The following is an 18,536-nucleotide window of genomic DNA, read 5'->3' as shown; positions in this document are numbered from 1 at the left end:
GGAAGTAGAGGGGGAGTCTCACAACATATGTTTCATCCTTTCCTACGCAGGTGCTAAAGCTACTTTTCAGAGTTAGACCTGAATCTGCTATTACAGCATCCAGCTTGGTCCATATAGAATCACCATAATAGTTTGAATTATTGGTTGGTATGTAGATATTAGTGGTAATTAGTAGCTTGCTATCACAACAGTATTTTGCAATTAAAAATAACAGTTGAAGGAATCCAATATATCACGCTCTAAATTTAATTTTAGATTCACCGAAGTCATCAGACCACCAGATGGTCTTCCTCTATCTCCAGAACTGCCAAAATATACCATTTTATAACCTGTCAACCAGATTTTATCAGTATCTGCTTCCCATATGTCTTGTAAACACACAAATCAAAATGGACAAAAACATAAAATATTCTATAGCGCTGCATTTGGGTAAACCAACAAACATAATCAAAGGACAGGACTAAAAGAAGGCAATTGTCTTGTTGGCTCAGTATACAGATGAGTAATTATTATTAGCTTTATACATCTCAGATAAAGGAAACATTGCCTCACTATCAGAAATTAGATCTTTTAAAAAATCAACTTCACCTTGTTTTTGATCCACAATTGAGCAGTTGAACAAACTGAAATCAAATTCAGCTTCAGTTTGTGGTGTTTGTTATCTCTTTTTCTAAATCTCCAGTTTGGTCTTTGGCAGAAATATGAATTTATCTTTCTATTCATTACTGAATTAGAATTCTCACTCTTAAGGTAAGAGTATCTCAGTTGGAAGGGAGGGAGGGAGGAAGGAAGGAAAATTGGATTTATACCCTGCCCCTCACTTGGAATCTCAGAGTGGCTTACAATCTCCTTTCCCTTCCCCTCCCACAACAGAGGTAGGTGGGGCTGAGAGAGCTCTTTTGAGAACTGCTCTTGAGAGAACTTGTGACTGACCCAAGTCACCCAGCAGCTGCAATGAAAGAGTGGGGAATCAAACCTGGTTCTCCTAGATTAGAGTCTGCACACTTAACCACTACACTAAATTGGCTCTCCCTGAAACATCCTGTTTTAGGTACAGCATGGCAGCATTTCTTGAACAGTTCATGGTCTATATCTTGATTATTGAGAAAGGCAACCCTAGAAAAAACATCTATATTAATTTGTGGCATCAGTGAAACAAGATTCTTTTTGTTTTGGCTGCAATGCTCTAACAATGCTCTAACAAGGCCATTGGAATTCATACTCTTCTATCATGATCTGTAACTAGGAGTGTAAGCACCGCAGTGCTCTTGCACTAAACCAAATTTACTGCATGTACCACCAATCAAGGCTGGCCTATCCAGCAACTGTGCCAAGTTGGTGTTTTTTTTTAATATTTGGGATCCAGGTTGGCCTCACTGACCTCATACAGCAGGCAGATCAGCAAGAGCTGGCACCTCATTCACAGGAACTATACATGCCATTTTTTTAAAAAAGTTTTTGAGCCATTATCTCTATGGTGCACCAACAACTTAAGTCATTGCTAATGTCTGGGAGTGTCTCATTACATTTGCCTTCTATGCAGAAAGACATTCTCAGTGACAGCCATTTATCTGCTAAATTTCAAAACAAGATTCAACCCAAGACAAGCCAGATTATTTTCTAGAAATGATGCAAGGTCTCCTTATTTCAGTTGGTTTTTGGCAGTCCTCAGATTGTCAGAAGGAAGAAGGTTAAAAGCTGGATGGTTTTAAAAATTGTAACAAAGGAAGAAGGTTAAAGCTACATGGTTTTAAAAAAATGTAATGAGCTCAAATATTGTTACTGGAGCTGAGTTTTTGGGATGGGTTGGGCAGTAAATCAGATTTAAAAATAAAGTAAATCAGATTTAAAAATAAAGTCAGCTAGGCCTGAGAAACATCGTGCCTGAGCTCCCATCACCCTGTTTTTGTGAAGACTGCTTCATATCCCTAGAACATAATTAGTGTCTGACAAGCTTCCTGACGTATTTCCATGCATTCTGGCACCCTGCAGGTCAATCAAACTAGACATGACAGGAGAAGCCAAATTTGCTGCTCATACATCAGCCTCATTCACATACAAAGTGGCAAATGAGTGAAAGATTAATGTTTGCATCAAAAGGAGTGTGCAGGGGAGGGGAGCTGAAACTTCTACCACTCTTCTGCTTCAAGAACCTTCTTTCCAAGCAGGGCTCCAATACTGAAGTCAGCCAGACTGTGTGAAGCAGTGGTCTGTGGGGAGGCAGAGAAGTGGAGAGTTCAGCACACCCCACTCACATGCTTCTCTTGATGTTCAAAGCAGACTTCACCCCCACTGTAATAGACAGGCACATACATATAAAGCATGAATGCCCACATTATATCTAGTGTTGCCTCATTGCCATGGAGCTCCTAGCTCCTTACTGACTCCTCTGAGCAAGAGACTCTTCCAAGACAGTATGCCATCTCCTACATCATGGCACAGGAATGTGCCCAAAAGGATATAATGAGCTGCCTGCACAAGCCTGAATCAATTTATTCTGCCATCACTTTTTGTTTGTTCAACTGTGGGATTGTCTATTGCACAAAGTCCCTCAATGTTTTTCACTGTTCGTTCATACAAAGATCTGGTTATTAATGAGCTAATTGGCTGTCAAGATGGTCATGACTGGTGGAACCTGGTTACAGATACAGCTCCCCAGAAGACCTTTACCACCACTGCCACACAAAATGATGGAAATCAAACCTGAGGCATTACCCAAGCAAAACATGCACACCAGAGACTGAGAGGCTCTGTCTTCATCTCATGCCATTATTCTGCCCCCATCACCTTCCTACAGGGAAAAACAAAACCTATTTTCCTTCCTAATGAACCTTCAGCCCTCCAACAAGAGGGTTCATGAAGCAAAAGGCTGACTTTTTGCCTTTGAAAAGCAGGGTCTGTGTGCTGGTTTGTAAGGAGACAAGAAAGCAAACAAGCAATCTACAGATACTTATTTTAAGTAACTCATCACATGAGAGAAATGCTGAATTTCCTCCAAGCTTTGTTTTTGTGGTCAGCAATGATGAAGTGTTCTGTCACTGCTCCAAATCATCTACAGAAGTGGCCCCTTTCCAAGCTCAGCCCAAGGTCCAGCTGCAAACGATGACAGCGGAGGGCTAAATTCATAAATATCTCAAATCCCAATGCAGGAAGGGTGGTTAGAACTGGCTGCAACTAAATTATGCAGCACAGATCAAGAAGTTTACCTCCAAAGAAAGAGAGCCCACCACCTCCTGAACAGGCTTCCTTGGGAGGCGGTGGGCTCTCCTTCTTTGGAGGTTTTTAAACAGAGGTTAGCCATCTGAAAGCAATGCTGATTCTGTGAACTTAGGCCGTTTATGAGACGGAGGGCAGGAAGGGTTGCATCAGTGCTAAGTTCTCATGGCCCTTTCTTACATGCCCAGGGAATTGCTGTTCATCACTTTGGGGTCAGGCAGCAATTTTTCTCCAGGCCAGTTTGGTCAAGGATCCTGGAAAGTTTTGGGGTTTTTTTGCCATCTCCTGGGAGTGGAACAGGTGTCAATGGATGTGTGTGGGGGGAGGTATTTATGAGTTTCCTGCATTGTGCAGGGGGGTTGACGAGATTGCCCTAGAGGTCCCTTCCAGCTCTAAGATTCTACAGTATGTAGATCAAGAATAGCACATAAGATCCTCAAGTGAAGGAGATGCAGGTCAGGAGGAACACATAATCATGAACTTAGCTCAGAACTTAGCTCAGAAGTATAATGTGATTAAAAGTAGAGTTTGGGCAGAAACGGGTTGTGATTCTGAGAACAAAGTTCATGCTAGGGCAGTTCTACACTACATATTTAACCTTGTTTCAATACATTTTAATGGTCTATTTCCCCTCTTATAATAAGGATCCCTGGAAACTGTAGTTCACAGAAACTACAATTCGATTCCTTAGAGGAAGTCCAAACCAATTTCAACTTGTAGTGCAAAGATGTCCAGAGAAGAGTCACAGTATTGACATGGGGAGTACCAGAAAGTGCCCCCAAGGCAGAATCTGTTGAATGGAAACAGTTCACCTAGGATAGCAAGTTGCATAGGGTTGTCAGTGAGGCTGTATCTCTACAAAATCAAGGTGGCTCCCTCTCAAAATAGGCATCAGCTAAGTCCAACATGTCTGCAACTACACATGCTGCAGATAGCAAGAACAGTCCAATTCTTAATCAAAGTATAGCAAAAGCTCATATAAAGGCATTAGTGACAAGACATGTCAAGACAGTAAATGCAAGCCTGGATAATACATATTTGTTCACAACCAAGGCTGCCACTCCCCATGCTGTGTCCTTTTCAATTCTGCATTGAGATAAGCTGCTGAACTCAACTCAAGCATAACTTAACTTTCTCCTATGCTACTTTCCCCAGAGCTTTCTCATTGATCTTCTGTCTGGCAGGATGGGGTGGAGTGCAGGATGGAAATGAACAAGAACACATTTTGCTAAGGGATAAAAGAAAAAGAGATGGTTATATTTGGGGGGGGGGGGGGGTAAGAAGCAGCAGCAATACCCTGGCATCTTCCACTGGTTTGTGCCTTCAAGCATAGCTCCATGTCACATGCGCTTAGAATGGGCAGCCTTTGAAGAATGCTTAAAAATGTTTTCAGGAGTGAATATATTGGTCCTTCATGATGGCTATAGATTCCTCAGTGGCATGTGTTGTTTGGTAATAAAATCTACCAGGTTATACTTTGATATACTTTGGCTCCACAGCTGTGGAACCAGCTCCCAGAAGAAATGCGGGCCCTGAGGGACTTTGAACAGTTCCGCAGGGCCTGCAAGACCATCTTGTTCCAAACGGCCTTCACCAGCTGAAACTACTGAACTACTAAGTAAACTTGCCAGCGATTATAGCACCAAATACACTAATGTTTTAGAATTTTTATAGATTTTAATCAATTGTAGTTAAATGTTATTTATTGTACAATGTATGTATTAAGTTCTTGTTGTTAGCCGTCCTGAGCCGCTTTGGCGGGGAGGGCGGGATACAAAGAAAATGTGACTGACTGACTGATATGCTTCATCTACAGCTCACACATCTGCCTCGTGGAAGAAATATCAGCTTCTCCTTCACAAGACATGGAAAGAAAGGCATCCTCTACAGCCAGTTCCATATCACATGCAATGCAGCCATAAGATGGTTTAAACAGTTCCTTGTAGAATGTGCACTGTGTTGACTCATACCTTGATTTCATATTTTCCCTGGGCATGCTTTAACAAAGCTAGAAGATGGATTCCCAAGTAGACAGCCTTTTGTGATACATGTACACCCGCTTCTGTTGATGGATGATATGCAAATAACCAGTAGGGAAATCCTCAATCTTTGAGGGCATTTTGCTTCCCTCAGCTCCATGCCTCAGGGAATTCAATACATTCTATGGGCCTATGTGTACTTGCTCCCTCTTCTTTTTTTGTGCCGGCAGTTCCACAAGGCCACTTCTACAGCTGGGTTTGCTTGACTTCTGTTTGGGGTCACCTAGACCATCCCCCAGCTTATCGATATTTGACAAAAATCTGAGAATCCCTGTCTTTTAACAATATTGCTACACAATATTTTACTGAAAGATACTGCTGTCTAAGAAACTTTCTGCAAGATAAGTCTTTGCAGACAATATATGTGCCCTTTCCTTCATATATTATTTATTTAGATATTAAAACCCTAATTGTCTTCCAGTGAGGACCCATAGCTGCTTACAACATTGTTTTCCCCTCTTCTATTTTATCCTTCCCACCACCCTGTGAAGTAGGTTAGGCTGGGTGAACACATGAAACTGCCTTATACTGATTAGTATTGTCTACTCAGATTGGTAGCAGCTCTCAGGGGCCACAAGATGAGGTCTTTCAGATCACCTACTACCTGACTTTTTTATCTGGAGATGTCAGAGACTGATCCAGGGTCACCCAGCACGATTCCTTGGCAGAGTGGGGATTTGAACCCAAGTCTCCTAGATCCTAGTCCAAGAGTCTTATCTGCTACACCATGCTGGTTCTCATCTGCTGTGAGATTCCCCACCTGCTGTGGTTGTGTACTGTTACACAAACAAGCAACTCAGTTCTCCCACTCATGCTTGCCATTGTTTGAGGAACCTTCATTTTTCATATTAATTCTCTACAGATTGTGAATTCCCTTAAGTACAATTTTAGTATGAGAGTTTTCCTCTAGCTATGTATTTTAAGGGGGGAAAACTCAGCAACAATTCTCACATCATTTTCACAAACCTTAATGTTAACTTTAAAAACATGTTTACAGTTTTAATTTGGTTTTTTTTATTGGAATGTCTGACCTCCACTGCTTCCTCTTGTGCAGGAACTTTATGTCTAGCTAGATTTTCTCTCTTTAAAAAGACCCCTGCAGCAAAGTTATTCTTCCCATTATAGACAGACCAAGAATTTCACTGCTTATGCTGAAGAGCCATTTGTGGAAGTATCCTGGGAGCTCTGCCATGGCTTCTATGAGAGTAGCATGCTTTCCATGAATGAACAGAGAGCACCCAACATTAGACAGATTCACAGAGCTGCTTAAGATATGGTTTCTTCAAGGGCACAGACTTTGGTGACTGCACATTTCTATAGAAAACAGGCATATATCTGTTGCAATTCATCCTATCATTCTTCCAAAGTTTTTAGGGTTGCATACGTGATTCTTAACCCCACCCCCCCAACACACAATTTTGATCCCACAACAACCCTGTGTGGTAGATTAGGCTGAGAGAACAGACTTAAGATCACCCAATGAATGTCATTGAGTTATTTACTTACTTTTTTTTAAACATGATCCAACATGGCTTCTCTTATGTTCTTATGAGTTCTTGTTGGGCTTTTTTGTAGTGGAACAAAACAATGTGTGAAACAATGGTGATGCCAGGGGGTGTGGACTAATATGCAAATGAGTTCATGCTGGGCTTTTTCTAGGCCCTGTTCAAAGTACTGGTTTTGACTTGTATAGCTTTAATGGCTTGGGTCCAAAGCACCACCTTATTCTTCTGATTCTGAGATCACTGGGGGCTTGTTGCAGGAGATTCTGCTTTCAGTGGTATCCCTGGTGGAGACCTTCTCAACTGCTACCTGTAATGGTTGCTTCCACATGTGTGTTTGGCATCATCCCTACAAGACTTCTAGCAACATCCAAAAGCCCATGTGTTCTAGAATGCCTCTAAAGAAATTTTAAGTTTCAGTGGAAAGTATTTTTATTATTACAGTATGTCACATTTTACTTTCAAGCAACTTAGGATGTTTTTAGAATTGATAGGTGGCAAAAATATAATTAATAAATGGCCCCAAAAGACATGTAGACTTACCATGGAAGTGACAGAATGCAGTGAGATGGAAGAAAGTAGAGAACATTCTATTGGAAGGTACAAAGGGAGGATGTCACCCAAAGAAGGGAGCATCAGCTGAGGACAGCATCTCTCTTCCAAAACTGGGACTGAGAACAAAGAAGGGGAGCTGCTACTATGGCAGGATAACCAGGGAAAACTGAACCGTAAAGCTGAGATGCACAAAAATATTGATCAACATGTTTACATAAGAAAATTCTTTTTTTTTTTTTGCTTATTTATCAGAACTGCACCACGTTTTTGCTTCTCTTATTACTGTTCAACTTTTAAGTACTCTTTCCATTATGGGAGTGTTTAAATTGGACAAACAGATCCCTAAGATTTCTGGAAGTCCTTATAAGCTTTGTTCTCAGAATGCATTAAAAAAACCTGATGATCCCAATGAGCTGTTTGCAGCTGGAAGAGGTATTGTAGAGTTTTCCCCCTCTTTATTGTCATTTTGCAGCTTCTTTGAAGAATATGCTATTTTCTCTTGCCAGTAAAGAAGTATATACCTGAGATTTTGAGGGGAGGCAAGTTAAAAAAATACCCAGGAAACTGATTATCTAGCTCCCTATAGCAAGACTCCCCCCCCCTAATAACTTGAAAATGACGTTATTGTCCTGGGATCACAGACAGCAGACTTGTACCTTACATGGAAATCTAGGACTGGATAGGAGTTAAAGCTGCCTTAGTATGAGAGATATGTGCATTGCAAGAGAGAAACCTTGCTAAACACATGAAGGCAAGAAAGGTGATGTTTTGCTCCTATCCTGTTTATGGAATGGCTGGTTGTTAGAAACAGTGAATAGCTGTTATAGGCAGTGCTGGGCACAGCGCCCCAGGGTGATGCTCAGAGTTAAACCTGCCCATGTATTCCAGACCACTTGGCTGTTCCCCAGGCACCATTCAGTAATGGGAGATAAGCATGCAGGTGACATAAGTGCTTTATTTACATATGAAGCCCCCTCAATCCATCAGTTGCAGGAAAACAAGACTGTCAGCGCATGATGATCTCATCCTTCCTGCAGAGCTGCTCTGCTTGGCTTGTGGAGGCAGAACTCCCTCCCCCATCATCTCATCTCATCCCATCCAACAAGGAGCACAGCAGCAGGGAGCACATATGAAAACAAGAAACAACGTTAGTCTTCACACCGTTTAGAAAGCGGAAGCTGACTTTGATAAGCGAATGGCTGAAATTTTCACTAGCTGCTGTGCACAAAAATGAGCGCAAACAAATCTGCCCTGAGGAAGAACTCAGTCTGGGTCCTACAGGGCTCAATGCCAGGGAAACACACAAGGACTTACATATTCCTGGCTGAGATTTCAAGGTTGGTTTGGAGGACACTTTCCCTGGAGCCTATGAGATAGCTCAGTGAGGTAATGCATCTGCCAGACACTACAGAGAAATGAACAAAATCTTGACTTCACCCACAACTGAAGTGAATTGTGAGGCCTCAGTTTACCCCACTGGAGAATGTTTCTCCGATTCACAAAACTATATATTAACATCATAGTATCAAAGAACAATCTCAACATGACCCCCTCTTTCTTTCATGCTTACATCACATATAAGGGTTACACTAGAAAACAGCTAGTTCATCTTTGTAACATGCAAATAGTGTGAGTCTTGTGTGAATACCAAACCAACATGCAGACATTCTTCATGCCCAAGCCCAACTACTGCTCCAGCACACCATACTTATTCTTTTGATGATCCTGCCTCCAAGATCTTATAAGCAACACTCTGCCCTCTACTAGAATGGCAGTTGGGCTTGGCCAGCACTAACATGCCTCTATGAAAAGTAAGTGGGAAGCTAGAAATTTACTAATGATTACTTATAACATGAGCAGCATTTGTCTAATAAAACTTGGCTGCTCCCTCCCTATAGGGTGATATAAGGAAGTCAATTAAAACTGGCTGCCAATTACAATTACAAAGTACAATCAGATAATTTGGCACACCACAACAGTAAATACAAGTTTGGTGCTGGTTACAGTGGGCAGGCACGGCTTTTCAGTCTTACTTCTGCAGCAAAACAAAACTCATTGCTTCCAATTCTCCTTTGCTCAGAGTTCCTTCTATCAAGAGGTGGATGGTGATAAAGCTTCCTTGGACTTACATGATTAAGAGACTTTCCCCCCCCCCCCGCCCTTGTGGTGTTTCATCACCAGGTGAAGGACACAGAATCCTGAAAGCCAGAGGAAAGGATGAGTCTAACCTGGGCAAAATGCAAAGAAGCAGACTACGGTGAGGGAGCACATAACAATGTAAGGGTGGAAGACCTTACCTTGAACTGTGCCTTTTCTGTTCTGCAGTTGTTGTTGTTGAAGTTCCTCTCACAGCTGACAACAGCAGGGTCTCCAAGCACCCCTTCCTCACCTAAACAAGGTTCCCCATGTTGTCCCCAGTTGGACAGGGTGATCTTCTTGATGGAGCGGGACAGTGAGTTACGATTGACACTGTCTTCATTGGTGACCTCCTCCTCGGTTGGGCTTGTACTCTCGAAGCTACCCTCTATGGGCTGTGGGGATGCCTGAGCCAAATACAGAGAAACTCGCTCATTGAGGTTCTGGTTCAAGACATGGTTATTCAGATCACTGACCGGAATGCCAGGACAGCTGTCGCCTGGAAAGTCCGAGGAACACTTTGGTAGAGAAAGCTTGGTGCTAATGGTGAACGGCTGGATCTTCCTTGCTGTGCTGCCAGACATTTTTCATTGGCCTTGCAGGGTCCACAGGAGACTGTGAAGTCACCACTCTTGATAAGCTAACTCCACTGGCTTTGAGAGATAAGAGAAAGAACCTAACAGCAGACACTAAAACCCAAGGCAAAGGCACTGCCCCTCCCAAGGTTCTGATTCACTCTCTTCTACCCCTTGCCAGAACCCCACAGATGGAGAAGTTGCCTCAGTGGCCCCCTTCTCACCCTCTTCTCAAGCGAGGAAGTCCTGGATCTCTCTCTCAGCAGCTAAGCCTGCCTTGCCATGTCCCAAGAAAAAGGACTTCCAACGTTCTTGGTCCCCAGGCGCTGGGGAAAGTCACACTACTGCCACCATTCCAGGCCTCTGAGCAGTGCTGGGGGCGGAGGCAGGAGGGCTTTCCATCCATAAGGAGCATCAGAAAACAAAGGCTGTGGGAGCAGGAGCGTGGGTGGGAGCTGGGTCCTGGCTTGAAAGCAAAGACAAGCAACCATTCGGAGGGAACTGAGCTGGAAGTGCTCGTCTGGGGGAGGATCTTGAGAAATGAGATCAGAAATTAAATCTTCTCCTTGGGAGGGTTTCAGTGGCAGAGGGTTCCTTGCTCTCTCCCCCGCCCTTGGCGAGGCAGAGCGCCCCCTTCTTCACACACGGGAAGCCGCAGCCTGCGGACATTCTGCTCTCATTTAGCGCGACGCTTCCCCAGAGTCCCAGGACGGGTAACACAGGTGCGCGGGGCTGGCCCCGGCAAAGTTGGGTGCTGTCGCCCTCCGCCTTCTTCTGGCTGGACGCTAAAGGGGCGCTCAGTCGTCGACCTTCTTGCGCAGGTTGAGGACGCAGAGCAGGCAGGTGAGCACGGCCTCGCGGGACTCTTGCGAAGTCAGGCGGGCCCCCAGGCGCCGAAGCAGCGGCAGGAGGCGCTTGCGAGCCACGAGCAGCAGGCGAGTCAGAATGGTGCGCAGGAGCAGCAGGGCGAGGAGCGGAGCGGGCATGCTGCGCTCCGGGCGCTGGGCTGCGAGCTGCGGGGGGAGGCACACACAGCAGGGTCAGAGGCAGGCAGGCAAGGAGCGAGCCCCCTCCCGCTTCCTTCCTGCCCTCCCTCCCTCCCTCCCTCCCTTTGTAGTCTGAACTCTCTCCAACTCCCGGCTCCAATCCCTATATTTAGGCCAGCCCTTCGGGCAGAGAGTTCTTTAGCATGAGGTAATGCGGCTTGGGCAAGGGGGAAAAGTCGGCTTCCAAAAAAACGTCCAGCCTCCTCTCTGCCCCGGGGGCCTTCATCCGCCCCGGGGTTCCTAGTCCCCTGCTGGAGTTCGGGGTTCTGGGGATGGGGAAGAGGTTAGAAAGACGTGGAGTGAGAAGGACGAACATAATGCATGCAAAGCGTGAAGGGATGCTGGCAGCTGAAACTTAACTGCGACCTTCGTTTTGATTTGACACCGGACACGTAATGCCGTTAACAATTGCATGCCCGAAACTCAACAGGTGAAGCGTCTTGTTCCTATTCTGCAGTTATCGCAGTTTTTTTTTTTTAAATGGCGAGCAACGCTTTCCCGGTTGAATTCTTACTCGTTACGCAATTGCCTTTAAAGGCGTTACCGTGTAACCAAAAATACGGCAATTCTCGCAGCCCTTACTTTTGATGAGGTGAAAGTTGCCTGAGGAAGTTTCAGCCAACTCAAAGCAGCAAGAGAAAGGGCGGGATTTTTGTTTGCTCACTATCTCACGTGTGTGCCGTCCTTAAGGGGAGTTTCAAAAACACGTGCGAGGGTGGGAACCGTACTGCAACCCGTGTCATTGCGCAGAAGGACTGGGGTAGCCTCAGCTCTTTGCAGAGCTCCATAGGTAGACGGGCCCTAGGCGCGTGAGAACATTCTCCGCTCCCCGCCCCCCCTTCCCCTACGGAGGATCCCAGAACACAGTTCCGAGTTCCCGCTACACTTAGCGCGCGAGCGCTGAAGGCTTGGAAAGAAAGGCTGCGGGTGGGCGGAGGGTGGCAACGTTCTTCCTAAATGTCCGGGGTTGTCCTAGCAACAGAGCGCGTCGGAGGCTATGATGCAATTGAATTCCACAAGGTTAGGCTCAAAGCGCGGGGACTCGGAAAGGAAATTTCCTCGGGCGCTATGGCAACGGAGAATAACGACTCCGGGCGGTGGAGGCGGGGTTAGAGGGGTAGAGGCCAGGACTGGGCCCGTGCAGGCTCCCCTTCAGAATCAGTAACCGACTGCGGATGGCGTGACGCTTTCGTGGCGAGCAGGTTGTCTCCCCTCGCCCCGGCAGTTTCACACGTTACAAAACAGCAGTGACAATCATTTTCGGGAACAAGCAACGTGTGGAAGGAGGGGAGCGGAACAGAATAACCGCAGCAGACTCCGTCCCGCACATGTTTGTTCGGTGTCCTATTTTGGCATTTCTCGGGCCTTGAGGCTCTTTCACTGGTAAGCGGCGTCTGCCAAAGGGACCCTGAGTGCAGAGTCAGGCTAGGCAGTCAACATGGCTCACCAACAAGCAGTCAACCTACGCAGTGTTACCTGTGGACAGCCTTCCTTCTCCTCCTCCTGCACCCCCCCCCCGGAAAGAGGCATCTGGTGAGCCTACACCATCCAGGTGCTGCTGAAGGGCCCTATTTGTCTATATTTCATAAATGCATCTTCTGAGGGTTTTCAGGCATGCTGAAATGCATATGAAGTGAGATGTGCTGTTGCTCCCCAGGTTAGATTCCCATTGCACCTGTGAACATAGCAGATGAAAACTGTTAGACAGTATGCTAGCTTCAACAACTGCTTTCCCTTAAAAATGGAATCAGAATATCCAGTCCATTATTTCTGGGTGTTTTTAAAAACTGGATTTAAATATCAAAACTATGTAGTAAAAAGTAGAATGATTTCTTTCTTTGACATTCTGATTATGCTTAAGCAAAAAAAAACCTATGGTTATGGTGTTTATTATATGCAGTGGACGTATGCATTTTATATTATGTATTGTTTGTGATATGTGTGCGTAACGTACTACACATACACACATGACTGTAAAGAATACAATTATTGGGAATCTTTTGGGTTGCCATTGAGTAGGCCATTGCCTGTTAAGTTGTCCATTTGCTATGTTATGTACTTGCAGACAAGCATCAAAACAGCATTTGAAATTAAGCATATCTGAAATATTTAAACCAACACAGTATACAAATCATATACACAATATAAATAATATAAACACATGTGCGCATATGACAACACAACAAGGAAGGGGAGCCAATAAGAGTTACCGATGATATACCAAATGAAAGAAGAAGTCTTCACCCCGTAACAGAAAATGATAGAGCGAAACAAACTAATTTCCCTGGGAAGAGAGTTCTAGAGTTTTGGTGGCACAACTGAAAAGTCCTTTCTTGGGTTACCTCCCTTCTAGCCTCAGATGGTGGAGGCACCCAAAGCAGGGCTTCAAATATGCCTGGTGGACAGGTATGTGTGGGAGAAGGTGGTCATAGACTTTCATAGCCTGCTTGAGGATATACAGCCCCGTAGCCAGGATTTGAAGAATTGGGGGGCCCTGATTTTTTTCAGGGGCACATAGTGGCCCCAACCTCCATGGCCTTCTCTCCTACCACCACTGAGGAGGAACGCTGCCATACAACCTCCTCCCTCCCCACAGCTGCCCCAAGGTGATCCCTTTCCACCCTTCTTCCAGTAGCTCTGGTGGTCTCCTGCCCTTACCTGTAGCATGATCCAGCTAGGCAAGCCCGGCAGGACAAGGGGGGGGGGGGTGGAAGGCACCACCAAGTCGCAACTGACATCTGGGGCTACAAGACCTCCAATTTGGATTTCTTCCTGTTGGAGGGCAAGCTGAGGTTGCTCAAGCGCAGCTCCCACCCTCACTCGGGTGGCCAGCGAGACCAGGCCAGAAAACCCCTGCAGGCGAACATCACCTCTCTACTGATCCCCAGCCCCAGACTACAGCCGGGACCTCCACTTGTGTGCGCCAGCCTACCCTACCCTGCCCTGTCTGTAATGGAGCCATCCGCCCCCTTGAGGGCCAGAACGGCCTCTTCTTGCAGGCGCCCACTAGCCCAACGTCAGCCCAACGTGGAGCTTAACTTTCAGTCCTGGGCTCCAAAAGTGCCCCGTTGTTTCTGCTTTCTGAGGGGTCAGAGATTTCTTCCAGCCCCTAAGCAAGCAGAAACAAGGTGGAGCTTAACTTTTAGTCCTGGCCTCCGAAAATATTCTGTTGTTTCTGCTTGCTGAGGGGTCAGAGAATATTTCCAGCCCCTAAGCAAGCAGAAACAAAGTGGAACTTAACTTTCAGTCCTGGGCTCCGAAAGTGCCCCATTATTTTTGCTTGCTGAGGGGTCAGAGAATTTTCAGTGATCTGAAAAAAGCAAGAATCCAGTAGCACCTTAAAGACTAACAAAATTTGTGGCAGGATATGAGCTTTTGTGAGTCACTGCTCACTTTGTCAGAGCAGTAAAAGCTCATACCCTTTCACAAATTTTGTTAGTCTTCAAGGTGTTACTACCCTTTTCTGTTTCTACAGACAGACTAACATGGCTACCCATGTTGATCTGTCTTTGGAATGCAAGTTATTCTAATTTAATGAGATCTGGTGAGGTTTTACGTGCTACACAAAGGAACATCCTCTCTGTCCACATTCTTGCTGACAGATTTGCTCTTAACATTGAATTATAGCATGCCATAAGCAGAAAGCTGGAAAGCGCAAGTTGTCCTTTGTTGCCCAAATAGCACAAGCAATATTAAAATACTGGTATACAAGAGCTTTCTCTTGTGCTGGTAATTTTCTGATTCCATTAAACATGAAGCTGGCTAACTTCTAAAGACATGTTCACATGAAAGAGCAATGTTTTCTCCCACTTTCCAGCTTGGCATTGTGACTGATAACATCTGGGTAATTCTGTGGGATAGGGCTTGCAACAGATGTTCTTACCACAAGCCCAGGAGCAGTTTTCTACTAGGATAACAAGTGTTGTCCTACTTGTGCTGCAACTGTGAAATCTAGAGGAAACACAAATATACTAACAAGATAACTCCTCCAAATATGGAGGATAGGGAATCAATTGACATCACTACTTAAAATATTACATTACCTTAATACAAAAAAATTGTAAACATTGAATAAAGTTATAATGATTTCTCTTGAACAAATAACACAGATCAATTATGGATCATACCTGAATCAAAGATGCTCATAGGTGGCGTACACCAATTATACTTCTTTGCAGAATACAAATTAACTATGATTAAAGCTACATTTTTATCTACACATGCAATACTTTTTATTTGTTGAATGCTTTAAGCTCTGCATTTTCTACACAACAATCATTTTTAAACTAAATAAAAATAAAAATTATTTTAAACTATTTTTTTCTGGCAGCACCACTGGGCATTGGGGCATTGTTTCCTCCCTATTCTTTTATGTTTCAACTGTTGTTTCCCTTATTGACACTAACCTGCCCCCCCCCCCCAGTTTTCTTTTCCTCAAATTATAGTCTCTTTTTGCAGTTTTTCATCTCAGAAAGAAAAAGATCAGACTCACACACTCCTTGAAGTTCTGTTGCAGAGTGTCACCAAAGTGAAAACTCTACAGTCACTTTGCATGAGAAGCTGAAGTAGAAAAACAATTTAACTGTAAAGCTAAAGTGCCAGTAAGAGTGATGTGTGACTCATATTTTTTTCACTACTTGCAATTTGACTGCATGAATTAGTTGCTTTAGGGTAACCTCCAGAGGTCATTCCCTAGAAATAAGTAACCAGAGCAGCTCTTACTGTCTTTGGGTTCCTTTCTTTGCTTCCTCTTCAGAGTAGCAATCAGGTGGGTCCACAGTCTCTCTTCAAGCAGCGTTCACTTCTCTGCACCTCCTTTGACAAAATGACTTGCCTGCAGGACTAATGGCAACAATATGCCCAGCAATGAGGAACAATTTAAAAAGGACTCCTCCTTGGCAGGTGTCCTTTAAGCTCTGCATTGCCAGGGGAGAGGGTGGGGGAGTGACACATGCTCCCTGCAACTGATAGCTGTCAACCCTGTGACCTCATCTATTGGACTGGCAGCACTGGCTCCTGGAGGGGATTAATGATGGAAGGGGGTAGAATTGGGATAAGGGAAAGGATCAGAGCATCTGTGCTACACAATTGCATGATCTGTGGCAAGCAGCATGCATTGAAAGAGTCTATTAAAGTCTTGGACAGGCAGTCAGATTAAAAATACAGCCGATCCCCACAGCTGTTTTTCCTCCTCTGTTAATGATGCCCACTTATTTTTCCTGAGGAGCTGGATAACATAGGCACATGTTGTTTTGTTGCAGGAAAAAAAAAGATGGGGCTGTATGCTGCCTACTCGCACGCAGGGCTCCTTTCCTATTTCAGGAGTTGGGGCAGAAGGGAACAGATGTCTAGTCAAGCAAGTGAGTTTGTCTGGGCTGCTTCCCTTCCCTCATTATGTTATTTGCCACTTTTGCTGCTCTGAGCTGGGTGAGGGGTGGGGAGATGGTGGAGAAGTGGGAGGGAAGGAAATGAATGTCAGGTCACCAGTCCTTCCTCCACACCAGTTGTAGCAATGGCCCTGGGCCCATTCACACTTGAAGGACTAATGATGCAACCACACCAGAAGACAAATAAACGTATCATAGCACTTGAAATAAGTGTAATAATTAGGATGGAAATACTGAAATGCAGCACTTACGTTGATTAGATTCTGAGGAATCCATGAGAGAACAAGTAGTGTCAATGAGAAAGAAAAAGTCACTGAAGGCACATGAGGCAAGTTCAGAGTGATCCTGGTCTTCACTCAATGCATGTGCTGTTGCTTAGATGTTATGGAGAGGAATGTTCTACCATGGGTTCTGGGAAGGCAAGTTCAGCAATTGTTACCTGAATGGTTACCAAGGAGGCTTGAGAGGGTGCTTGCCACTCTGAGTCCTCTTCTGTTTGTGTTCTTCACATATTTGGGGAGGAGAAAGAATGTAATTAAAAGCTGTACTCTGGACCAATACTCGCTCTAAGCTGTGGAGTCCTGTGAGCAAAAATTCTGCTTCCTGAGCTACTGGCATTAAAGTTGTGAGCTACTGCATAAATTAGTTTGCTCTGGGGCTAAGACAAAAATGTGTGAGCCAGAGGCTAAAAAACTGTAAGCTGCTTCACACTAACTCATAGGGAACACTGCTCTGGACCAGTAGTGTAATAATGGAGATACTGGCTTTAATTGTGACTTCTAATCCCATAGCATGTCACTCCCCCCCACCCCCCGATCTTCCACTCTACTCTTTACACTTTCTTCCACTCTTTATTTTTTTATTTTCCTGTGACTGGTGGACTTGGCAGCTCCAATATGTGTCTTGTCTGACCCACGAATGCTTAAGTACTCAAGAGGATTCTGTTGCATTCAGTGTTCCTCATGAGCCAGACAAGGTGTTCTAAGATTTTAGAAATAAAAACCTTCAGTCTAAGAGAAGAACTAGTGTTTTCACAAATTTATTTCTCTTCTGAAAAAAATGAACTTTTAAGTGAAGAGTCTTGCCTTGAGCAGTCAAGGTGATGTACTGTCTCACTTGCTAGCAACTTTTGCTCTGTATGCCACCATAATCATTTTCCTCTGTTAAATCATGAAAACTCAGTTTTGTATAAAATGTTATTTAAAAAAGAGGGGTGAGCAAGTATAGAAGACCCATGGCAGATAGTTGGGATGCAGAAGCCTTTGGGGCCCATTGTGCTCCCTGTGATGTTGTTGGGAGCTCATATGTGCTTGACCTTTGGAATGAGCTCAAAGTAAAAAATAAAACCTACTTATTTGGAAAACAAGCCTATTCTTGATTAGGCTGGATGTGAAGGAGGCTTATGCATCACTACCCAAGTGATCCAGCAAATCGATGTAATGTGAAGCGTTTATATTTTACCATCACTACAGCGTGAGAGTTGAACACACAGAGGTGCAGCACCCATGCAACACTGGTGGGGAACGATGTATTTTTTAATACAGTTAATCAAAGTGGATACGATTGGAATTTGTCATTCAGTGTGGATGACTCAAAATTAAAATCATAGTTGGGATTTTATTATTCATTTTAATAGCAGTTCTCATAGAGCAGGGGTTCCCAACCCCCGGACCACAGACTGGTACTGGGCCACGGCCTGTTTGAAACAGACCACACAGCCTCCCCCCCCCCCAATGGCACCTCCTTTCCCCCTGTTTTCACCATTTTAAGGCCGGGGAAGGGAAGGAGGCAAGGGCAGCATTGCTCGCTGCTGCTGTGGTGGTTTTCCCACCCACCAGCTGATCGGCGGGGGAGGGGGTCGGCCTGGGAGGCACTTGATGGCCCTTTCCCCGGCTTTAAAATGGTGAAAACGGGGGGGGGGGGAGGAGGCTGCGAGGCTGCATAGGGGGCAGCGGTGAAGGAGGGAGGAGGAAATGGGGGAGGAAAACGGGGAAGAGGAGGCAGCGAGGCTGTGGGGGGGGGGGGCGGAGGAGGGACGAGGTGAGGCTGCGCAGGCCCTGAGGTCGTGGTTGGCAGGGCG

The 18,536-nt window shown here is 44.9% G+C and overlaps 1 protein-coding gene across 2 annotated transcripts in view; it reads right to left on the bottom strand.

Annotated features, from left to right (window-relative positions):
* The window catches only part of LOC132575967 (uncharacterized), an 88,610-nt gene extending 77,574 nt beyond the window's left edge, over positions 1-11,036 (bottom strand). Inside the window, exon 1 of one of the 2 annotated variants that reach the window (XR_009555719.1) lies at positions 9,610-11,036. The gene's annotated coding sequence lies outside the window, so the exon portion shown is untranslated. The remainder of the gene's footprint in view (positions 1-9,609) is intronic. The other variant, XR_009555720.1, reaches the window with a different exon arrangement.
* Between the last annotated feature and the right edge of the window lie 7,500 nt (positions 11,037-18,536).

Source organism: Heteronotia binoei, chromosome 1 (genome assembly GCF_032191835.1).
Source record: "Heteronotia binoei isolate CCM8104 ecotype False Entrance Well chromosome 1, APGP_CSIRO_Hbin_v1, whole genome shotgun sequence".
In the NCBI taxonomy this organism is placed as follows: Eukaryota; Metazoa; Chordata; class Lepidosauria; order Squamata; family Gekkonidae; genus Heteronotia; species Heteronotia binoei.
The sequence above is the reverse complement of the archived record's forward strand: the minus strand, read 5'-3'. Positions and strand labels throughout refer to the sequence as shown.